The sequence below is a fragment of the Eupeodes corollae genome, chromosome 1 (genome assembly GCF_945859685.1).
Source record: "Eupeodes corollae chromosome 1, idEupCoro1.1, whole genome shotgun sequence".
Taxonomy (NCBI): Eukaryota; Metazoa; Arthropoda; class Insecta; order Diptera; family Syrphidae; genus Eupeodes; species Eupeodes corollae.
In genome coordinates, this window is record NC_079147.1 from 3,989,101 (window position 1) to 4,015,529 (window position 26,429).

General features: G+C 32.1%; 1 protein-coding gene across 1 annotated transcript in view; it reads left to right on the forward strand.

Moving 5' to 3' along the window:
• The window catches only part of LOC129953672 (octopamine receptor beta-1R-like), a 141,247-nt gene that overhangs the window by 98,133 nt on the left and 16,685 nt on the right, over positions 1 to 26,429 (forward strand). The window lies entirely within an intron of this gene.

Sequence of the window (26,429 nt, forward strand, 5' to 3'; positions counted from 1 at the left end):
CTATGTTCCAAATGCAAATAGTTCTATATTAGCCTTAGGCACTTGAAGTTGATGATGATGATGATGATGATACTGATAAATATAATGATATGAGTGTGAGATAATGATGCCAGGAGTAGGAAAGTTTTGGAAAACTTTCAGCAAAACTTTGCAACGGTACGGCGCGGCGCACCTCAAGAGCTGGTGTTTATTCATAGTTAAACAATTCCACCGCAAAATGTCTGTACGTTCTTTTACTTTTTGAGTTTCCTAAGCAAATAAAGTGGAGGTTATTGGAAATTTCGTATAAAATGTTTAAGATTTTTCAAACCAAGGGACATTATGGTTTACATAACAAAAACAAACTTGACCCCATTCTACTGAATATTCCATTAAAACTCAGTGCCTATAATATTTTGTAGGTCTTTGGGGATTTTGTGTATGTTTTATGATTATCCTAAGTAATTCCCTTTTCACAAAGATAAGCAAATCAGAGTTTCCGGTTAAGTATTTTCCTTATAAAGAATCACATAAGTTTTATAATGTGTATGTACCTAAAACATATTTTAAAATATGTAAACGAATTAGAACTTTAGAAGAAGATCTATTTTCGATACTGTTGGTGGTTGGAAAATTTGTTTGTCCTTAAATATAAAAACCAAATACATGTGTTGATGTGTATAATATGTATTTAAGTATTATGTGTTATATAAACCAATACTCTGAAATATGAACATAAAATATTCAAAGAGGAAGAAAAAGTCGATTATTTTTTTTCCATTTTTTTATCTTTTTGGTAAAGTCCCTTTATAACCCTTTGAATGAATTTAAAAATTCAATTGGATAATTCATTTCCTCATCTTTATTCCTACCACTGTCAAATGATTTATATGTAGTGACTAGACCTGGCAGTTTCGCTTGAATTTGAAATGTTTTTCGGTACTAAAATTGTGCGTTCTCTCAACTAATTATGATTTCTGTAATTCTGAAGAATATTCGGAAAACCACATTCAATTAATTCATCTATAGATTACGCAATTGTAAAAAAATTGTTTAGTAAAGTGATCAATCCGTTGGTACTGTCGATTGGTATTTTGCCATGACCAATTTCAAACGATTATTGTGATAACTCTTGGCCAGTTGATCATTATGTAGGTGAATACGCATATTAATATTCAGTGTCAATTTTCGTATACATCTCTATGTACAAACCTTCTCTGGACTTCCACGAATTACATTACAACGAAAAGTGCATTGATTTTTATATATGTTTATAGAAGATACTTGACTAAAATCTTATAACATCGTAATTTGTTTTGTTTTGTTAACAATATTAACTCTTGCACAAAAAATATGCATCTTACAGCAAATCTACCTCTCAATAACAATTTTACTGCTATCGTTGACTTTGTTAATTGATTTGAGTTTTTTTTTAAAGAATACTGTTTTATTTATATTTCTTATTTTGTGATATGTTGTATACATTAAAGGTTACAATAAAATGAATTTAGAAAAATATCTCATTTTTAATTTGTTTTAATCTTTTTCTTATTTTGATTTTGCAGTCAAAACTAGTTGTTTTGATTGCAAAATAGGAATAATAAAAATGGGATTATAAAAAACATTATTACAAGAAATGGCATTACAAAAAGCGGGATTATAAAAAATCGGGATTATAAAAAGCAGGATTATAAAACACTGGATTTTAGAATCGGGATTTTAAGAAACGGGAATATAAAATCCGGGATATCGAACCCAACCAGCACTTATCATCATGCTACGGGTACTCCATCTCTGAAAAAAGTACTCGCAAAAAGGAATGGTTGAGAGATGAAAGTCACTATGTTCAAATTCTCAACGAATTGTTGCGCCACCTAATTTATTTATTTATTTAAGATTATTGCACTTGATATTTCAAAGGCATTTGATATAGCCTGGCATATTGCACTCCTATCGAAAACGCATGCTTTTGGTACCGACGAATCCTTTCTTCGTTAAATTAGAAAATTTCTTTCGAACGTACAATACGGTACAATACGGACGGATTAAAGTCTGAAACCCATAGTGTAAATGCTGGTAATCCTCAGGGCTCCGTTTTCTCTCCGACCCTTTTACTCATTTGTATAAAAAAAACTCCTGTCTGCAACTTCTAAACTAATTAATTATTTCGGTGACGGTAGCACTCTAAGCTTTTTAATTCGTTTAAAGTCTCACATCCCTCCTTTTCGAATGTAGAACTGCAACTACAATATAATATATTCATATTATGATAAACTCATTACATACTGATATGTACAGCATCGTGCAATGGGGAATAGAAACAGTTGAATTTAATGCTATTTTGTATAGCAAGATATTCATCCCCCCCCCCCCCCCTTCCACTATTAATAACTGACACTTGCATTAACAAAACTGAAAATCTCGATATCCTCGTATGTGCACCAGCAACACGCAAAGAAATTGTTGTCTCCGTCTGATCTGTCTCCAATCTACAAAACCTATATACCTCCGAAACTTGAATATAACACTCATCTCTGGTGCTCCAGTTTCTTACTTAAGCCCCTTGGACAGTGCTCAAAAATGAGTTTTTAAAAATGATTAGTGGAATTAACATCATCAACTCAATCACTTAAACTTTTGTCCGATATTTTAACCGACTATTCCCTAGTATAATGCCAGTTACATTCCTATCCTTAAGTAATTGAACCTTAATACTCGCATTTCTAGGAATGCCCAACAGTTTTCCCTTGAACTCAAATTCAGACGTGCTTTGAAGAACAGAGATTCATTTTGAAGCCGTACTAAGCGAATTTGGAATGCCTGCCACACTCTATCTTTTTTTCAAAGTCAATGTGTCTTTGGCATATTATACAAAACCCTTTTAGAGTGCGGTAATAAGGAAACTAAAGCAATTATTGTATTTTGAACTCAGAAAATTTGTATTCCATAAAATTTTACCATTTTTTTCAAACAAAGATTTTAAAAAATATTTTGAATTTCATTCTATTCATTTTAAAAAATTACGGTCTGAAAGGTTTTTTGATGGCAATAAAATTGAACTGTTTTAGATTTAGATTTTGAACAATTTTTAAACTGCCCAAGGTAGGAAAAATATGAATACCTTCAACGCATCTCACTATTCCCGGAAGTTTAAATTTCCTATAATAATACTCCTTGCTGTCTCCAAATTTAGAGCTATTAAATTTGATCCATTGTGGACAAAACTTATTTTCCAGGAGACTCAAAGTTCGTCGAAAGAACTTGGAAACTGTTGTCTGTGCCATACTTAGCAACACATTTGTTCCAACATTGGTTTGGTAACTCCCACTGGTTAGGAGATTTAATATTGCACAAAGCTATAGAACTGGTAGAACTGATAATCTTCTTCTGTATATTGGAAGATCTAACGAGCTGAGTACTTGTGAAAACATTTCTTGTAGACTCTAAACTGCTGCACAAAGTTAAAAAAAATTTATTTACAAATGTTATACTAGATCCTTTTTTACCGTTTGAATATTTACTCATTTTCACTCAATTCGATTGGGTTTCTATTATCACTCAAATATCTTCTTTTGATTTTAGCACAGGGCACTCCTTTGCCTTCTCACTCTCCGAATAAAAGAATAAGTCACAACGGAACTCGTCTAAAATAACGTGCTGTCAAAAATAGTTTCTTTCGAGTTGATCGACGATCGACAATCTTCGATTGTATCATGTTACTTACTAGCACCCCAAACTTCAAAATGAATACATGTATCACGTCGGTTTTTCGAGATATTAATTTTTATAATTCGGTAAAACGCATATATAAAAGCCTTTTGAGGCTATTTTTAATATAATATGTAATTGTTATAATCTATAATCTCTTTCTTCAATATTCACCTGGTATTCATATATGGTATTCGAAAAATCTTCATTAGTTGTTAGATCTCACCTGTCCTAAAAAAATCTGAAAAAAACGCTAAGCTATTTATTCTAAAACGGTTTTCAACCCAAAAAGCCAAAACGTTTTGAAAGAAATGTTTGTTCATGCAAATAGTTACAATTAAAGTTTGACTTGACTTCGATATCAGCACTAATAATTAAGTCCAAAACCCATTTTTCAAAATTATTAAAGTATCAAATTAAAGGTTTTCTCAAAACTCCATATGGAGTCAAAACGTATTAGTTTGTAACTAATGAGAATTACCGGAAACTACTCGTAAGTAAGATTCTGAAATATTTTAAATTGTATCTACAAAATAAAGATTTGTACTTTTTGATATCATCATAGAATTTATTGTTAAGAGATATTTAAAATTTTAATTTAGACTTAAAAACCCCGTTGTTGGTTGTTTTTCAAAGAATTTTTAAAGGGTCATATTTAAAAAACCTGATGGATACATAAATTTTAAAGTAAATTAAAATTTAGATCATCTTAGCCATTTAAAAAAGTTTTGTTAAGTGTATCGGACAGAAAAAACGTAATATTTTCGAGCAGTGTTATTTTCTTAAAATCATATTTGTGTTTATTTAACCACTATTTAACTACAAGGAAAGTTTATGACACTTAGCGATTCTTTTTACATTATGTTATAAGGATAATGCACCTTCAATGAACTCTCTATTAAGTATAAGCAAGCTGCTATATTGAGAATATCATTGTACAAAAAGATTAATTTTCTAAATCACTCTTCATCTCTATCTGTCAGTTGATAACTTCGCTGTCAATTTATATTTCTTGCTTACAATATTATTGTAAGTGTCAAGAGCACAGCATAATAAGAAATCTTTGCGAAGTTTCTAATTTGTTTAAGAAATCATTTTCTCCTAGATAATAGGTTTTACTTCGTTCCCACTTTCTGCCATTGCGGGTTCTGTGTCTTCTCCGTTTTTTGCTTAAAAGGCTTTCCATGCTATTGACGTGCACTTGCATAATGTAATCGCAGTGAGGTAGGTAAGGTACCATTAAGGGTCAAATTGTATTATTGATAGCCATCACAAAACATTAATGATGTTTATTAAGCATCAACGAAGAAGAGGAGGATTCTTTTTGTGAAACCTAAAGACAAACTTTTTATATTGATGTTTTTCTTTTTTAAGATTTGAACCTAATTAAAGTTCTACTGGCAGATGTATTTTCTTTTAATTAAGTGGTAGCTACTTTAGACGTGGGTATAAGAGAACAACTAAGGGTATGGTTATTGTTGTTATGGAATTTTATGTATTTGTGTGCACGTGATGATATAAAGGTGATGAGAGTTTGAAAATAAATCTTAATTATAATGATCTTAAAGAAAAACCAAGAGGATCTACTTTTTTCATTCAGCAGAAAGTGTCCTTGGAAGATAGATTTTGTGAATCAATATATTGAACGAATTCAATTATTGAAGGTTATTTTTTAAGTTATACCTAAAAGTACGTATACAAATGTGGAATACTTACCTGTACTGTACACACCTAAGGTAGCAACGGAAATTCTCTAAATTATTATCTAAGTCTTTATTGTTTTATCCTTAAAATCTTATAAAGTTTTAGCTTAACAAATAATTGAAAGTTATTGTAATGGGTCCGATTTGTCAAATTGAAATTTTTGACGTTTTTCGACACGTTTCAAGGACCCTAGAGTCGAAATAAAAGATTTTCAGGAAGATGCCTATGCGTGCGTGTATACTACAAACTTTTAAGCAAGAAAAATCGAAAGACGCGGTGGGAAGTTATCAGTGTGGGTCGCATCCCAGCCTCTTTTTTCGTGTTGGGTCTACGTAGAATAACATTTCGCTGGTTCTTATATTGAGGATTTTTCATTCCATTTTCGTCTGAAAGATCATAAGCTGGTCAAGTGTTTTGTAATTAAGCTCAGGGTTTGTAATCCATATGTGAACACCGATAGAATAGCAGAGTCAAGGAGATATTTCCGTATTTCTAAAATTTGGTATAGTTCTTAAATCTGTATGTGGCTTCAGAATTGTTTCCAGCTGTTTGTAATTCGTCTGTTGAAATCTGCTTTTTCTAAGTTCTTAGTTTATAAATGTATTTAGTCTTTCATCTTTTTAATTTTTTCTTCGTTCAGAATTAAATTCTTTCTGCACTAAATAACGTTGTTGAAAGTGGTCCCCATATCTTCCCCTATATTGTTATTCTTAAGTTATGTCCTGTACTCTCTGTTTTTATTTGTGCTTTATTATTTTTGTATATGATGTTGACAGTCTTCACATATCGTTTGGATTCATATTTTTGTTCTTCAATAATGAATTCTATAAATAAAAAGTATATTAGTTGTCGAGTTTCATTGCACTTTTCTATAAATTAATTCATGAACTGTAGGTGCTTTGTTAAAATCTTCCTTGATGTTCTTGTAGATTGTTTTTGAAAAAAACTTATAAATTGTCGAAATATTACTTATGGGTCTGTAGTTATAAGTCGTCTTGTTTTGCTTTTTTATGTATTAGTGTTATGATTGCTTCTCTCTCTACATTTTTTAGGAATTTGTTGTGCTTGTATTATTTTGTTAAATAGAGATGTTATGATTTTAGATTATTTTCCGTAGACGATCAAATCGTCTATGGTCCTTTCAATACTGTCATGGCAGTTTGTGTTGTGGGGAGGTCTGCATCTATGCTATCAATATTTTCATGGTCAATTATGTTCTTGGTTGAGGAGAAATATTTGTCAAAGGAGTAAGTGGCATTTTCGTTTAAATCTTTTCTATTTGTTATTTTGTTTGCATTTCGGTTTTTAAACTGATTATCCATTCTTGTTGACTTTAATGTAATGTAACGATTTTGTTTTTCACATTGATTTCATTTGTCTTATCGTTTCTTTAACTATCGTGTCGTTCAATTTTTTATTTATATTTTGATAGTTTTTCTTAATTTATAAAGTTCATTTTTTTCTTGGTTAAGTAAGTGTTGTTTGGTTCGTAGAAATCCGTCGTGTATGTTTTGTATGTCTCGTTTTGATATTGATAATTTGCTAATCTTTTTTGTTAGTGTTTGGTTATAGGACAGTATTTGGGATTTGTCGCTTGGTTTTTAACGTTTTATGGTTTATTATTACTTAAGTTATTAAGCACAGAAATGTCTTTCATTGTTTTTATTTTGTTTGTCAGAATTTTGTCTATTTCATTCTTTGTTTTACCATTTGGTAAGATTCACCAATTAAATTCATTTCTTCAGTCCATCTTATAAGTATTCCTCCTTTTTCATTTATTTCTCCTGCCATAGGGTCCCAAAGTTTGCTTTTCTCCTTGTTAAGTCTGTTTCCAAGTTTTGTTATTTGTGTCTATTTCATCTAAGTTATTGTAGAATCTCAGCATTTCCTCGTCATCAGTTCTCTCCATTCTGTGACTATACTTAAATTATTGTCGTTTTCATGTTTCTGATTTAAAGTTACACTGGTTGTTGGAAATTTGTTTCTTTTAGTTCTTTTTTAAAAAGGAATCCAACACCGTAGAGCCCTTTTGTTTCTTCTACGTAGCAATAGATATCATCGTATTCAAATTAAGAACAGACACATTTTTAAAGAACGATTACTACAGAACAATAAATTTATTAAACATTATAAGAATCATACTTTTAAATGAAAAAAATGTATACACTTAAACTTGAAATAAAGTAAATGTGTTTTGAAATTCAAATGTTCTCAAATTCAAATGCTCTTCATTCTTAAATTTTTCTAGTTCCTAATGGCTTGGTTATTTCAAAGGCAATATTTGAATTTCAATATTTTCTTCAAAATGTAATCTTTTAAATATTTTGAGCGACTAAATAGCTTCTCTGCTTGAATGTAGTTTTAAGCAGCTCTGATTTTCTTCGTTATATAATCCTGGCCCTTATTGTTCGGAATCCAGATCTATCAAAATGTTTCTTAACCATGCTGCTTCCTAACACCTGAAAGAGCAATGAACTCCTACTTCTATTGTAGATTTTGATACTACCTTCATATGTAACCTGCAATAGTTGGGAAAACGACTTTGAAAATATAACGGAGGTAATTAACGAAAAAGGATCTTCGAACGTTAGTGATTTGATTAGTGATTAGAATTATGCGATTCATTTGGACTTCGTATTTAAAATGGAATCGTTCAAGTGATTGTGAGGAAAATCACACATTTTGTGGGAGACAAGGAGCATCAGTGATAGATTATGCAATTTTAGATGAAGATTAGGAGCATTTTGTGAAAGATTTTGAGATCAATGAAATCCCATACTCGGATCATTTTCCAGTTGTTGTTACCTTCTAATGGCTCATACAACCAAATGAAGAAACCTGTAACACGTTATTACATCTAAACTGGGAACCTGCAATCCAACAACGATATCCTATGTACGGAAATTAACCTTCAAGAAGTAGAATTAACTCTAGGATCTCTTATAGATGGAAAAGCAGCGGGTGCAAATGGTATTCCTGTTGAGTACTACAAATACGGAACAGTCATGTTAAAAGAACGTCTGGTAATACCATTTAATGGAGTATGATGGGCATATTTGGAGACGCTATAGTCTTCCCAATACACAAAAAAGGATCCATGTTGAATGCAGCAAACTATCGTGGAATTCCTTTTCTTAATTCCACTTATACGGTTTTTAAAACTCTGTTGCAGAAGAGACTCACAACATGGATTGCAGATCAGAACATGTTAAAAGAGACTCAAGTGGATTTAAGATCAGGATACTCTACAATAGATATCATTTTCACTGTCAGGAGGCTAGCTGAAAGCTTTAATAAGCAAGAAGAAAATTGTATGCATTCTTTATTTAATTCAAAGCAGCATTCGACTCAATCAACCGAGGTGCTTCATTCTACAAGCTGTATGGTCTGGGCTTATCTCTGAAGTTCGGTCGCGTTCTCGAAGAGCTGTATAGAGGAACACAGGCTGCAGTGTGGAACGGAGCTCAGCTTTCTGATTGGTTCACAACCAATGTGTACGTTGAGTCCCATCTTGTTTTCACTCTTCATAGATGATCTAGTAGATTACCTTCCAGGTGGTGCTGATTTAGCAGGATTTCGTTTTAAGGCATTACTGTTTTTTGATGATACAGTAATTTTTGCGTATTTCTCAGAAACCCTACAACTTATTATAAAAACAGTATAGAACTACTGCTGCCTTTGGAACCTTACAGTCAATACTCAAAAATCTAAGGTGATCATATTTAAGAAGGGTAGTCGAGGAAATGCATCAAATGAAAAGTGCAATTTTAATGGAGAAAATATAGAATGTATTATCTAGGAGTACTTTTTTCAAGAAACCAGAATTTGTGAAAACATTTTAGAGAGAAACTACAAAAGGCAAAAACTGCTATTAATATTTTTAATGGCAAAGATGCTTTATGAACGAAAACATAGCTCACAGATTTAGATCTCCATTAAGAAACTCTGATTTAACATCCAAATGCATTGTTATCACTTTTCGTGGTCCTGCAATCGACTAGTGGTGCAAAATCTTCATCATAATCATGGCAGTGTTTTTGACTATAGACTCGAGCCAAAAAATATCCCTGAAATTTCCGTGTGTATCTACATTTTGAGATTACTAACGTTGAGTATTAAATGTTCGCAAGGTGAAGTGGATGTAGGAATCTAGAAAAGATCATGATCGCTTAACCAGAAAATTCCTTAAAAGCATTGAGGAGAATGCATTTGGCTTACTTAAATTAAATTTAATTTTGTGGCGCAACAGTCCGTTGGGAACCAGGGCCTAGTGACTTACAACTCTCAACCATTTCTGTGTGCGAGTACTGTTGTCAGGAATGGAAGGGACCTACAATTTAAGGCCGAATCCGAACGGCTAATTTGATAAACCACTTTTTCATGACAAGAATTACTCTTGAAGGATTTGTCAATTCCTCGCAAGAGGCAGTACCCGCGAAAATTATTTTTTTAAATTAAGGTGGCACAGACAGGGATTGAACACAAGACTCCTTGCATGACAGTCCAACGCACTAACCATCATGCCACGGGTACTATTTGGCTTACTAAGGATGTTTTTTTCGGTTTGCTGTTGATATTTTGGACCCCAAACCTCACTACGGATGAGATGTAAACAAAAAAAAAACAAGTCGAAACGAATCACCCTATTCGTGTGTCTGTAGTTTGAGGTAAAGTTTTCAAGGATATCGACATTGATTGAACTGCACTCAGTAGCTTCTAAAATGTATATAAATATATGTATGTAGATATATCTTTCATTTTTATTTCATTAAAATAAATTATTTAAATAAAACCCTCAAATACAATTTCTTTGCTTTTCCTTCGTAATAGTTTGCTTCAATTACTTTTTCAACTTGTTCCTTGTGTCACATCAATGACTCTTATCCCCATGTCAAGTATTTTCTTTTTTCAATCGCAAAGTATTGATACCTTCGATGGGGCTCATCCGCACTTGCTTTATAAAATCGAAATGATACGGACTTATTTTTTTTCTCACTGAGAAACAGCCAAGGCCCCTTATTTTGTACGAAAAATTTAAGAGAAACCTGGGAACCAAAATTTAACAATAATTTTTATCTAATCAAGGTGTAAAAGAATTTTCGCATCTTCGATTTAGAATAGTAACTCTACTGATGAAGATGTCCTTGCTTGCAATAATTGAAGCGGTTGACCCAGTTTCATATATGATCTGCTCTACCTCTATAAAAAGTCAGGGAGCCTCTGTAAAAGCTCTATTTGGTTAAGAGTTATAATTTTGTATGTTCTTTGTTATCCTTTCTATGGATTACGAGATCAGATTACATTCACAGATATAATTACGGCGCTGGTGTGCATTCTGAGCCGCACCTGATAAAAATCCAATCAACATCACTAGATTTTCCCATTATTACACACAAAGGTAGGTGGTGCACAGCACATTGTACCTTACCTATAAAGGCTATATATATAAAATGAAAACCCATCGAGGTCACCTGCATCACAGAACTCATAGGAAGCACTGCGTAATGCAATATTTCCAGAAATAGAAAGAAATCACTTAAAGTGACTGCCTTGACATATCTACATACCCTTGCTCTTGCAGTCGCTCAATGCTTTGCATAAATATAAAGTAACTCGGTGTATCGCAGCAAATCTCAAGCATCTTCCTATAGAACTGTGAACTGTCATAAAATGGTCCTTAATTATGTATGTATGCATGTATGCGACTGTGGGAAGTGGATAAATATTTGCATAAATAATTCAATTTGCGAATTAATTTAGATTTATTTATAAGCTCTTTTGTTATTTAAAAAAAAAACATCAACAGCAGTAAGCTTATGACTCTTTAGATACTTGTGAAATCCAAAAAGAGGATTTAGTTGATTTTTTCAATGTCCTAGAAAAATGTGCTAGAAAAAAGAAAACAGAAAGAAAACAACATTTTATAATTCTACTAAAATGTTTATTACAAAAGCAAGACTATTGTATTAAATAAAAAGAGCAAGTTTTTATGAAAGCGTTCTACCTGTGTAGGAACTTGGTGATTTGTTTGTAAAACAATTCTGGGAATATTACGGAAGAGGTAAAGAGCTGATGACAAAAATAGACTATTTCTGTATCGCTATCACTAATTACCACCCCCGTAGCTTTTTTTCCACCTTTATTAAAAAGCAAATAATTATTTATAGTGAAAATACATAAAAAGGCTGCAAGAATGGAAACATGGAGTCCTGAGAGTATTTATAAATCTTTTCTATATTAAGACAGCCGTCCAACTTCACGAAAAAAGATTGTTGATATATATAAACGTTAAGGAGTTTTTTAACCTTAGACAACGAATTCGACTGTCTATCACTGAACTATATTGTGATATTTAAAGAATTATATACTCTTTTTTCCTACAAGTTAAGTGCCTAGGTGCGTATGACTGTCATGCCAGAGGTCTTGATAAATCCATCAAAAGTTTTTCTTGTCTTTTAAGGTTAGCCTTCGTAATAGTTTGTTTCAATTACTTTTCCAACTTGTTCCTTGTGTCACATCAATGACTCTTATCTCCTTTTGATTAAGTTAAAATTAACAAGTATAGAAACAGTCTAGAAAGAACACACATATTTGTTATTTGTACATAAAGAACTTAGTGTATCAGTCAATGATAGCCTTTCTCCTATTTTTTAAAATTAATTCACCATGTAGCTTTTACTTTTGAATTCAATGTTATTAACTTTCTTAAACCAAATCAAAATCGAATTAAATATAACTTTTCGAAAGCTGATTTCAAAAAATTTTTGAGTTATATTAACAATTTTTCGTTGCCATCAGACACGATCGAATGTCAAAATGTATCAGAATATCATAACAATTTCTTAAACTATCTGAAAGAGGGTATTGATCTATACGTGCCTAAAATTAAATGTTTCAACACATCTGAACCTCCTTGGTACGTATAACAGGCAGCTTATTAATTTGAATAATACAAAAAATAAAACATACAAATTTTCACGAAAATCTCCATGTCATTCCAATCTGAGTACAAATTACTTAAATTTGGAGAAAAAATTTATTTTTATAAATAAATTCCTATTTAAGAATTGTATCAATAAAATTGTATATAAACTTAAATCCAATAGCAAATATTTCTGGACCTTTATAAAAAATAAAAGAAAACCTAATGGAATACCAAAATGTATGCCGTGTTTAGGATCGACTTAAAATAATCTAACTGCCATTTGTAATGCTTTCTCTAAGTTTTTTAAATCGAATCCCCATACTCTTTTAAAAAAGTGCGCTTCCGCTTGTTGCAAAATATTGCTTATCTTTTTTAATAACTCACTTCATCATGTGTTGTTTCTTCCTGAATGGAAAACTTTCTACATAATCCCAATCCATAAAAATGGTTCTAAACAAGACGTTTGTAACGGCCTATTAGTAAACTATGTGTGATAGCGAAGTTATTTGAAAAGATAGTTTGCGGGAAACTAAAGTTTTTACTCAAAGAAATAATGTCTCCTTTTCAACACGGTTTCGTTTCTGGTAGACCCACTTCTAAGACCTTAGCTATTTTTACTAATTATGTAGTGAATAAAATGGAGAAGGGTCACAAAGTGGATGTTATTTACACAGATTTCGCTAAGGCATTTGATAGGGTGCATCTGCATATTCTATTGAAAAAAAATTGAAAAAATTGGTTCAATATGTACATATTGATTCAAATCTATCAAATCCTATAATTCTTTTACAGAAGTTCCCCAGGGAAACCATTAAGGTCCGATCTTATTCCTCGTTTTCATAACTTGCCTAATGTACTTCAAAACTCAATGTGTCTCCAGTTTGCAGATGAAATTTTGAAGAAGTATAAAAAGTATAAGGGATTGCGATCTTATGCAAAATGAAATCAAAAGACTTTCTGACTGGTGTAAGATAAATCAATTAAATCTGAATTTTCCTAAATGTCAATCACTCTCTTTCAATTGCCGCCAATTTTCCAAGATCATGGTGTTATTTTTGACCATAAATTGAACTTTCGCATGAATATCGAATTTTTAGTTAACAAAGCGAATTCCATGCTTGTTTCTATTTATCGAAACTCTGTTGACTTACACAATCCGTGTACGTTGAAGAGTCTCTTTATAAGTTATGTGCGGTCAGTTTTAGAATATTGCTGCATCATTTGGAATCCTTTTTAAAACATCCATAACCGTAGAATACAAACAATTCAATAAAGATTCACACGATATATGTTTAATAAATTAAGGTGGAACATTGAAATGCCCTCTTACATTGTAAGATGTCAACTTATTGGTATTCAGTCACTAAAGAACCGAAGGAAGATGTATGCGATAACTTTTATTCATTACATCTTATCTTACCACATAGACTGTCCTTTTTTATTAGCTCTCATAGATCTATACGATCCTTCACGTGATTTGAGAAATCGTTTCCTATTTCGCGAAGACGGTCAAAGATTGAACTATGCGTTCAACGAACCACTAACTCGAAGTGTTAGAGAAATTAATAACTTATCAAATTATATTGACTTTAATGTTCATAATAATAGAGATATATTCAAATATACCTATGCTCAGTCTATTTTTTTTTTATTTTTCATACTTAGTAAGTAATATAATATTTAAAATAAAACTTGTGTTATTCATTAGTCTATTTTAGTATACTCTTAACTCTAATGTCAGAAAACATATAACCGATGAATTGGAAGTCAAAAAAGGTTTAAGAAAAAGCGATGCCCTGTCATGCGACTTCTTCAACATCGTTCTGGAAAGAATTATGCTAAACTCAACCGCCAACACTAGAGGCACAATCTTCCAAAGGTACATCCAATAACTCGGATATGCCGCTGATATTGACATAGTTGGAAGGTCAAAGCGTGATGTCGGTGGAGCGTTTCTGAGCATTGATACGGAAGCGGAGAAGATGGGTTTAGTGCGGTCAATGAGCATGCAATAGTGAATCGAATGACGATCTTGGACCAAACGTCACCATAGACAGCCATAACTTTGAGCTAGTAAAGGTCTTTGTAATTTAAGTCACCGCTATTTATTCAGACAATGACACGAGCAATTCAATCAAAGGAGAATAACTCTTGCAAATCGATGCTTCTTTGGGCTTAGAAGGCAACAGTAGTAAAGTCCTCTTTCAAGCATCTAAAGTCACCATCTATAAGACACTCATCATCCCGTTTCTCATCTGTGGAGCTGAGGCCTGGAGTTTGTCAAAGAAAGAGCGTTTCAGAATGCTGCGAGCGTAAATTTCTTCGGGTGATTTTTGATCCCGTCTGCATTGATGGAGAGTGGAGGAGAATATATAACGACTGTACATATATACTAAACTTGGCGTGCAAAACTGGAGACATGTATTGTAAAACTCTTTTAATGGAAATTGGTGACGATTAGTCTGAAAACAATCAAATTTTTTCATAATGTTGTTTCCCCGCTGACTTTTTCCGATCCAAAAAATAAATTACATGTTTCATACACACTACAGTATTAAGACTAAATGACGTATTTCATCCCAGTTCCAATTGCTTCTTACCTCTATCTCTCCCGCTTTTAATATTAAAATTTAATTTGTTGGAACTCCTTTTGGAGACAGGTAAAGATGCGAAAGATGCAAAAATTAATGCTTTTCACAATTTTGAAAAATAATTGTCACAGTAAAAATATTCGTGATGGCGTTTTATTCATATCTCTCGACTAAATAAGACAATTACTGAAGAGAATGTTATAAACTTAACTGCGCGACAGCTAAATTTTCCTGCAACAAGTTTAATATATAGCAAATTAGTAAAGAAGGATACTGACATCTCATCTCTCCGTTTTGTTATTTTTAAACTTGGTGCCCCAGCTGGATCGTTTAAAGATGTTCTTGATTCATCTATTTGGCCTGTTGGAGTCTTGATAAAGGAATGCTCATATCGTCCAAAAAACGAATTGCATCCACACCAAAAAAGTTCTGCAACCTAAACAAAAGTTTTACTGATTTTACGATTTTTTATCACAATATTGGAGGTATGAGAACAGAATCTAATGATTTTTATATTTCTGTTGCCGACTGCTCGTATGACATTATCGTTCTAACTGAAACATGGTTACAGGCTTAAAAAGAGGCGGCGGCGCGGCGTTGTTTTATTTGCCATCCGATCTATATATTTTTGTAGAGAAATTTTGTTATACGGCAAAGATATTGAGCAAATGTGTATTTGTGTAGATTTATGTAGTTTAACTGGAAAAACTATTCATATGTATTTTTTTATTTCATACATTCCTCCTTTATCTTAATATTCTGTTTATGAAGCTTATATAAAGAATGCAAAAACATTCGATGAGAATTGTTATATTATAATCCTTAGAGATTTCAATTTACCAAATGTACAGGCTTTTTCAAATGATGATGAACAATATTTTTCTTATAATATAATGTAACTAAATATTTTGAATCTAAGTAATTGATAGCCTCTTGGCTTTAAATCTGCATCAAATAAATAATGTTCAAAATTCTATTGATAAAATTTTAGATCTACATTTTATTGATACAAATCTAGAAGCTCAATTAGATGTTTTAATTAAATCATGTTTTAGATGTTTTATTCCAATATTATAGCTCGTGAATATGATTTCAAAAATACTGATTTTGTTTCTATGAACCGATATTTTGAAAGCCTTAATTGGCAAATTATTTATAATTGCAGTAATTTAGAAATGGTTTTTGCTATGTTTCGGAACATATTAGTTTATCCTATTGCTAATTTTGTTCCTTTAAAAAAATTCAAAAATTTGAAAAGACCAATTTGGTTTAATAAAAGTTTGTCTATGTTAAAGAATGTCGTAGCTAAACTCCGTTAAAAGAATAAGATTTCGGATTCTTTTCGTGAACAATTTATTAGATCAAGGAAAGAGTACGAATTCTTAAGAAGATTTACATATAAACAATATATTTTGTCTCTTGAGTCGAAAATAAAAACTAATATTTTGGTCTATTGAGTCGAAAATAAAAACTAATTCGAAATGTTTTTGGTCATTTCTAAGTACTAAAAGAAAATCAATTGGAATTCCTTCCAGTATTTCCTACAATGGTATTTTTTCCGAAAATTTAGAAGATATTTCTAATTTGTAATAACTTTGCTTTATTTTTCCAATCGAACTTTTCTGATTTGGGTTTAGATTATAACGAAACACTAAAAGCCCAACTATAATGGACTTAACCGAAAGTAAGCTAATGTCAAAACCGAACGAAAAGTTATCAGAAGTTATCGTCAAAACAAAAAGTAACCATAATGGATTCAAGTAACTTAAGCAAAATTTGACATTAGCTTAAGCTAGAGCCATTTTAATGGCTCTTGCGTAATTGCGCGAAAGTTAGCGAAATTTAACGAAACTGAGCAGAACGTTTATTATGGTTAGTGACATATAAGGCTGCGTATTGGTTCGTCTCCTTAAGCTGGCTTAAGCTCTGTTAAGTCTATTATAGTTGAGGCCTTAGTTTTAATTCTAACTTTGATGTTGGTGACCTACTTCATCGACAGTTGATGTATTAAATGGATCGTCGCTTGAAAACAGTTTCTCTGCCGCACCAGACAATATTCCACTTTTAGTTTTAAAATTTTGTAAATATAACCTTAAATCAACACTTTGCTTTATTTTTAATTTGTTCTTGAGACAAGGAGTATTTTTAGATAAATGGAAACATTCTCTGATAACTCCTTTGCATAAATCTGGATCTAAAGCATCTGTGGAAAATTATATTAAAATTGCGAAACTTCAGCTAATCCTCAAATTATTTGAAGCAATTGTTTAAATATAACTTTATAGTTTAGTTCATATTTCTCTGCATCAGCATGGCTTTATGAGTGGTAAGTCTACTGCAACAAATATAGTAGTATAGTAATTACAAATTACTGTCTTGGTTGTTTTGAAAATCGTACTCAAGTGGATGTAATCCACACCGATTTTTCCAAGGCGTTTGATCGGGTACAATATAATGTTCTCTTTAAAAAACTCGAATTGCTTGGCTTCTACTTGAATCTCCCAAAATGGTTCAAAAGCTATTTGGTTAGACGAAATTGGTGATGTTCTTTCCAATGAAATACAAATTGAGAACCAATTCTTAATGAGGTTAACAAATCAAAAGGATCTTGGTGTGATTTTTGACTCGAATATAAATATTTCTCTCCTAATTGATAATGTTATCTCAAAAGCTAACGCCATGTTGGGATTTATTCAAGAACTTCTAAGTCATCCGAAGATCCTTATAATTTAAAAACTCTTTTTGTGTCCATTGTGAGATCTTTACTTGAATATTATTGAATAATATCGGATTCCGTTGCACAATCAAGTATTTTAAGGATTGAAAAGGTTCATAAGAGATTTGCAAAATTTTCTTTACGAAAGCTTTATAATTATTCAAATATGCCACCTTATGAGACCAGATTTGCTTTAATTGACTTAAAAGCTTTAGTATCTAGAAGAAAATCGTATTCAGTACTCTTTTCTTACGATGTGCTTAACTTTAACATAAATTGTTCATTTTTATTGTCCAAGTTTAATCTCAGAATTTGCGTCCTAGAAATGTTGATTTTCTACATATTTATTTTCATTTTGCGGAACATAATCCAATAACTGCTTCTTGTATTTCTTTTAACGAACTTGAGTTCGTAATTCATTTTAATGAAAACAGATCAGTTATTAAGAAAGATGTATTGAATTTGCTGTAACACAATGTTTTTACCACTGTCAATTTGTAAATTTAATATTTGATTTTAATGTAATCCCCATAAAGTATTTTTACTTGAAAGACGAATAAATAAATAAATATTTGTCACAGTGAAACACTACCTAAAATTAGGAAATTTTTTGTCGCCTTTCTCATTTCATACAAAACTGATTTCTATAAGATTCTGTATTTTTCGTATCAAACATTATTTGGAGTTGTACTGTATAAGGCTATTGTTTTTATAATTTAAAAAAATCGGCTAATTTGCTTAATAAGAATTACTACGATGATATATGCAAATATTTATTGTACCATTCAAATACTATTAAACCCTCAGTTCAATTAAGAAAAATCATTTAAAAAATGAATCTCTATAGACAAGACCTTTCACTTTCAAAGACCGTTTCAAAAACCCAAATTGGCAGTCATTCAATTCCTTTTCATGTGCGAGAGCTAAAAATACAACATACATACCTACTCACATATATTTGAATTCAGTTCAACCTTCGTCAGTTTAGAACTTGTGTACATATACATCGAGAACTTACCTATAATATGCCTACACAGAAAGTAAACATCAAAATGATGAAAATGAAGTATTTACGACCAACTCGATAAATTTAATAAAAAGTAATAGAATTATCCATATCCATACCAAAGCCATAACCAACATAGCAACAATTCTGGTGTCTGCCACGAAAATGTTATTTTCCAAAACAACCAACGGCGAAGCCTCCTCAAAGTTGAAGCACAAGAGTAGGGTAGGGTAGGGATCTATTATCAAAAAATAAATATTTACACAGTATAATCCTCCAACAAGGACCCAAATAGAAACAACCCGACAGATTCAAATCGGGAAATATATTCGAATATGTCGAATAAAATGAAAGGTGTGCGTTTACTGATTAAAAGGATAAGCCCCAATATACGAGTATACGTCTAGGTGAAGCAAAAGATGGAAAAATAAAACGTTTTATGCTGATTGATATTTTTGGCAATATATACGACCGCCCACCCCGGTCAGCCGCGGCCACATCACCCACAGTATATTACTATGCAATGTGTAAAGGGTATTTGAATTTCATTTTGGAACTTTTTTGAAGGTATATTTCCTATGAGAGCGCTATCAATTTCCAGCTTTAAGGACATTACCTTCCTTCGAACTGTGGCACAACCCGCTACACTGTTACACCAGATGAGCAGTATGTTTCCGTCATTTGATTTTAAAGTGGATACTCTGTCCTGGGGGTACAGCGACAACGCACGTTGAACGACGAACGCGACGTTCGCAAACAAATGGCTCCAATTTCATTTCCATGTAAATTGGCTTCACGGAAAATCACTGCGGCTTTATAACGCATTTTGTTGTGATCAATTTATTTTTATTTAAAAAATTAGCCAAAGTTACTACCAACTCGACGACAACAACGACAAAGAGGGATGAAATAATTCTCGGAATGGGACAAATGGCAAATAAATGAGTTCTCTGTGGTATTTGTACAACTTGAAGTTGTAACTTAAAAATACACCTTCCATTAACAATTTTACATTTATCGTACTCGTATACCAGATTGTTTTGAAGTCAGTCAGGCAGGATGAGAATGATGGTTAGGTTTCGGTATACCTAAGTGTTGAAGTATAGTTAAAATTAAACGGAAGGGTTTTTTGCAGATTGAGCAACTTTTTAATTACTAAGTGGATGCTGCGATATACACGTACTCGTGTATTTAACTCAACAAACTGTCGTCAGGGCTTCATTCATTTTGTATTGTATTTGCTCTGAAATTTGAGGTTACTTTAATGTTTAATGTTAGTTTATAAATATAAGAAACATTATATTATACAAATGATGAATTTTGCCCGATTCTTTGTTTTATGAAAATATATAATACCACCGATAAAAGCTTGAATGTTTCTAGTATATTTTATTTTGTTATGTACCTTTACTTGGAATGATGCCTAGAGAATAGAAGTGTGTATAGATTTTCTATAAATTCATTTATGAAAACTTTGCAAAAGGAATTGGGCTTTGATCATAAATCAATTTGTTTGAGTTTTTTGTGGTGGGTAGGTAGCTATACCTCCCTTATTTATGATTAGTCCTTTGAAGTTCATATAAATCGAACTTCAATGATATTTTTCATTAATTGGAATTTATAGCTTTGTGTTAATATAAGGTGGAAAGGACATACACGTGTTGATATTGTTCTCTAATTTCAATCTGAAAGAGTCACGACTGTTCAACAATGCTAAGAATTGATTTCAGGAATCATATTGTAAATTTAAACGGTTAAATTTTGGTTTTGATGAACAAAATGAGACACGAAAAATTAATTCACTTTCTCGAATAATGAACCTCGTATATTTTATAAACACACTTACTTACTTACTTAGGTCATTAGTCCGTTGGGAACCCCTTAAGGGGTATAGGGAATCTACTACGCCTGCACGCCATTATATACAGTCCCGGGAGATGTGTTTTAGCTCCTTCCAACTTTTGCCTATTGACACTGATTCCGCCTAGACAGTCCTGCGCCATGTGCTTCTCGGTCGTCCAGCTGTTCTTCCTTCTTGTGGGAGCGGATTCCACTGCATTGCTTGGCCTGTAATGCAGTCGTTACCTTTTCGAAGCACAGATTCGACATTTTTGCAAAACTGTCGAAGCTTTTTCTTAAGCTGATAGAGTTATTTCTCCAAATTTTCGATAACATACCGAACGCCGATTTTGCTTTGCCGATGCCGCAGAAGACGTCTTGCTCGGTTCCGCCTTCGATGGAAACGAACCCTTTTAAGTATTGAAAGCACTCCACTTTTTTAAACCGGTTGCTAGAAAATATTTATTTAAGAGGATGGTCGGGTTCCCAGGCTGATCATTTTTGTTTTGCCGGAATTAATTTTCAGGCCCGCAACTTCTGCTTCTCTCTCCACACTTGTTGTCATCTGATGGAGATCCATGATCCTATGAGAGAGTAAGCAAAACATCGTCCGCGTAATCCAAGAGCTTTAAATAAGATTTCAAAGTAAATTGGATCCCTTCGCTACCTGACAGAGCTAAGTGAGGTACATCGCCTATCACTAACAAAAACAATATTGGAGAAAGAATACAGCCCTGTCTGACTCCGCTATGAATTTCAAAATCATGTTGCTTTAATAATAGAAGTTCGTTTTTCTGAAATGCCTCTCCTCCGCGCAAAGCTGACCATATATACTCTCTGTTAACGTATCAAAGGCCTTCTTGAAGTCGATGAACACATGTGTAGTGGTGATCGATATTCAATGCACTGTTTAATAATGATCCGCAGGGTGTTGATATGACTAATACAGGAGGAATCCTGCTTGTTCGGCATCGAGTGTGGCATGCATTTGTAAATTGCACAAACTTTATTTTGCAAGTAAAAAAGAAGAGTTTTCCTATACCCTGCTTAACTTTTGTATCCCTTAAAATAAGAAAACAAATTAATTCTGAACAAAATACTAAAAAATATTATAGTATGAACAATCTAGCCATAGTATCTTAACGAATACGTTTGAGTTATATTTATGTCGTTTTAGGAGACGACTTCGTTGCTTCTTTTGCAACTATAAAGAAAAATTATCGTTGACGCCAGCGCTGGTATGATCACAAGTTTGATTCTCTTGGGAATGAGAACTTTTATCCCGAATATGATTCAAAACATCAGACTTCAGGAAAAAGCATGGTTCGATGCGAGCTATAAACATAATCAAACGCTCGCTGTCAATGACACTCCATTTGTTAGCTCTTAAAAGAAAGCTAATCTCTTTGCTAGTCAGTTCGCCTACAATTCAACGCTGCCAGTGAGTGTTATGAATCCACGTTAGTGGGATTATGGGGTCAATCATTTTTCGCACTAGTACTGTGACGAGAGTCCTAAAAGATCTGAACATACATAAATCCGGTGGTCCGGATAGTATCCCCGCTATTCTTCTGAAGAGGTATTCTTCAATGCTGGCAAAACCGAGCGGATGGGAAACCAGCTTCCCAAAAAAGACGAATCTTCCTCACCCTCTAATTACCGACCGGTTGCACTTACGTCCCTTTTTTAAAAGGTCATGTAAACGCTGATTGATTATTAGCTCAACAACTATTTCGAATACCGAAGGCTTCTTAATGACCGACAATACGGCTTTCGTAGCAATAGGTCCAATGGTGATCTCATGGTTTATCTCACCGAACAGTGGAGCAAATCTTTACATTGCTTTGGAGAAAGTAAGATTATTGGACTTGATATTTTAAAAGCATATTATTTAATTACGAAAACAGTGAGCATAATTCTCATATAACCTTAAACAAAAAAATAAGTGTCGGTATAATTTTTTGATGGTATCATTGGATCGTAGGTACGAATGGTTATTATTAAATATAATTTTGCCTTTTGTTTCAAATTTTTGGTGATGGTTCTTTCAAATTTAGAGAAAAAATACAAATATTATTCAAATAAAATAATATTTTTTTTGCATATACATATCCCAGAGAATTTTTGAATCAAATGCATGTACAATTAAATTAATTCCTCTTGGAGCGAAATTATAATAAAATCTGAACAATTATGACTTCAAAGAACTTAATCATGCGAAAAATAATTTTATAAAAAGATCCCTTGAAAACTGCACTAATCAAAAAGCTATGTGGAGAACACTAAAATCGTTAGTACTGCGCGAAAAAAAAGTGAAATAACAAAAGTTCAGTTCGATAGTGAATTTATCACAGATGACAAAGAGCTAGCTAATCGGTTTAATAAATTTTTTATCAATAGTGTGCAAATAATAAATAATACGATTGAAAATGTTCCATATGTTAATCAAATAGACTTTTCTGTTGAAAATCCTTTCAAGTTTAATGAAATTAATATAAATGATTTGATGAAGACAATTAAAGAATTAAACAATAAAAAAGATAGTGATTTACTAAGTCCAAAATTATTTATTGACGCTTTTGATGTAGTCGGACAGTCGTTGTTAAAAATAATCAATGTATCATTAACACAAGGTCAATTTCCTCAAACATGGAAAAATTCTATTGTGACACCTATTGAGAAAATCAAAAAAACTTTAAAGTGTGAAGAATTTCGACCTATTAATTCATTACCGGTCTATGAAAAAGTACTTGAAAAAATCGTTTATAAGCAACTTTCACAATATCTGAGTGAAAATAAAATCATCATCGAGAATCAATCTGGGTTCCGTCAATCACATTCATGCGAATCTGCTGTAAATATGGTATTAATAAGTTGGAAAGAATCTATCTCAAAAGGTAAGAAAGTTGTTTGTGTTTTTCTTGACCCCAAACGAGCCTTTGAGACAATCGATCCAAATATATTGCTTGATAAATTGCACTATTACGGAATAACGGGCTCCGCACTTGGTTGGTTTAGAAGTTTTTTATTGGGTCGCTCTCAACAAACCAAAATTAACAAAGTATTATCCGAAATTGAACCGATTGAACTGGGAGTCCCTCAAGGCTCAATACTGGGACCACTCCTCTTTAACTGCTACATCAACGACATGAACAAAGTTATTAAAAATTGCGAGCTTGCTTTGTTTGCTGACGATTCACTCTTGTTTGTTGAAGCTGAAACAGTCCTGGAATGCGAACGTCTATTAAATGAAGACCTTAAAGTATTAAATATATGGCTTAAGGCTAATAAGCTTAAACTAAATGTTTCAAAAACTAAATGTATTGTTTTAAATGATAATGTTAATGTTAACGTAACAATTGATCAAGAAATAGTAGAACAAGTAATAGAAATTAAGTACTTAGGTGTCATTATTGATTATAAACTATGTTTTGAATCTCATGTGCAGTATATTGTAAAGAAAATTGCAAAAAAAGTAGGTTTCTTGCGAAGAATTAGAAATAAAGTAGGCACTATTACCGCTATAAATATTTACAATGTTATAATAAAACCTCATTTTGAGTTTTGCTCTACAATTTTATATTTAATCAATGAAAGTTCAATGAATAATCTTCAAAAACTGCAAAATAAAGCTATGCGTGCAATACTTAGATGTAGTAAATATACTTCTATAGTTCTTATGTTAAATACTTTAATGTGGATGAATGCTAAACAGCGTATTTATTTCAATGTTTTATTTTTTGTATTCAAAATTAAAAATAATTTACTACCAAAATACTTGTCAAAACATATTCGTTACGTAAGAGATGTTCAACCGTTTTTGTCAAGAAATGGAGAGGATTTAAGACTGCAATCATACAGAAGTGCAAGATCACAAAATAGTTTAATTTACAAAGGATTTAAGCTTTTTAACGATTTACCAAACAATGTAAAGCAACAGACTGATAGATTTATATTTAAAAAAGCAATAATTAACTTTGTTAAACAAAACATATAAACGCCAATGCCATTGTAAATAACATAAAAATGTATATATATATTAATCATAATCATTTTGTAAATTATAAAAATAGCTAATTTGGGCTAAATAAATAAATAAAATACAAAGACGATTCAAAATTATATACTTCCATGACTTTACACGCACTTGATTAAAATCTTCAAGAAAAAAGCAATACATTGACAGGAGAATTATGATTATGTATAAATAAGGGAAAGAACTTCAAAATTTAACCAAGCAAGAGTTCAACTTCCGTCAACACGGTACTGCAGGAAGGCACGACAAATTTTGTGATTGTGTTTCACATTAAATTCTCTTTTTTCCCAAACATGATTGAAAAAATGCCTAAGAAATATGAAATTCTTTCTTACCTTTTAATTTTTGTTTACAATGAATTCTAGGCTAATGAAATTTTTTTCCGGAATATTTTCGTACATACATATAACTGAAAGTTAATACATAATCAAGGCAATATCGCGTTTTTACAAACACATGTACAATATTTATGTCCTTAAAACTCATAACCCCAAAGTTTAATCCTCTTCATTGAAATGAGCTTTCTTCAAAACATGTATAGCATTCATCCAAGTCCTTTTTTGTCATCGCGCCCAACCGCCGAATGCCAAAGTTACCGGTGATGTGGCACGGCGGCGCGCGGCCCGTCGCGTCGGGGGAACATGTTTGTGACAAGAACCTTTTTCAAATAAGGCAATCCCCAATTGAATTGTCAAATATTCCAAATTCTCCTCTTATTGAGTTCGATCACCTATTGAACATTTTCTTTTTCATTTCATTTTTTTAAAGATTCTGCAGATATACGAATAAGGCTTTCAAGTTAAAAAAGAAAAATTATGTAGGTATAAAGATTATTTGGATTCCAAGAAAAAAAAATTATTAAAGCATATTCAAAGTTGTTATTTTACGGCTCAGCGATAACCATGTTTTTAACATTATAGGTACATACCTACCTTAAATAAAAATACCCGCCCATCACCCCATCAGAGGGCGACTTTCACATCCCTTTTTTATTTGATAGGTATATATGTATGTAGGTATAATAATAATGCACATTCATTCAATTTTGTTTTACATTATGTAGGTCGGTTCGGTAGGTAGGTAAGGCATGTAGTTTTACAATGTCAAAGTAAAAGAAGATGGCACAGGGATAGGTTATTCGAACTAATATTCTTAAAAGCCCAGATGTTTTGCATTACATCCAACTCAGTGAGTTCAGTCCTTGGCCTATACCCACGTTATGTAAAATCACAATATATATACATTACTAAACATAAATATACATAACTTGATGCCTCTAGGGTTAATGTTTGTCTGCAAAAATATTAAAATATTTTTCAAAATAGAAAACGATAAATTAAAACATAAATCAAGCTTTCTACGGTCATTTGAACGTCCTCTGAAAATGTATCTTATTTTCTTGGCCATGTAATAGAGCTAAAGATATACACGTTGACCCTAATCTATACACCATGGTAAACTTTGTTTAATTTAGTACAACTATGGCTCACTGTCAGATAATAAAATATATTTTTAAAATAATGACTAAATAATCATTTTGAGGCAGCAAACTTATGAACGTATACCTGACGAAAAATTACTGACACAAAAATTACATAATTTCATAATAATACATCAGCATCATAGGTACTTTACTTTTAGTAAACAAAACTGAAATACCTTAAATTTTAGCAAAGGATAGGAAATCTAAGAGCTGAAAGAACTTACCTTTTCCTCTTAATTCTTATTTCCCCAAACCAAAGGCAGTCACAGTGCAAGCGTAAGTGTAATATGGGAGCATTTCAGAGGAGCTGGTAGCACCATAGCCTATTTATGATTTTTTTTCAAACCATATCTGAACATTTTTGAAGTACCTGTGGCCATGTGGGTTAGTTTAGTGTTTTAGACTCAGTCGTTCTTTGACTTTCAGAGAGATAACAAGTGTT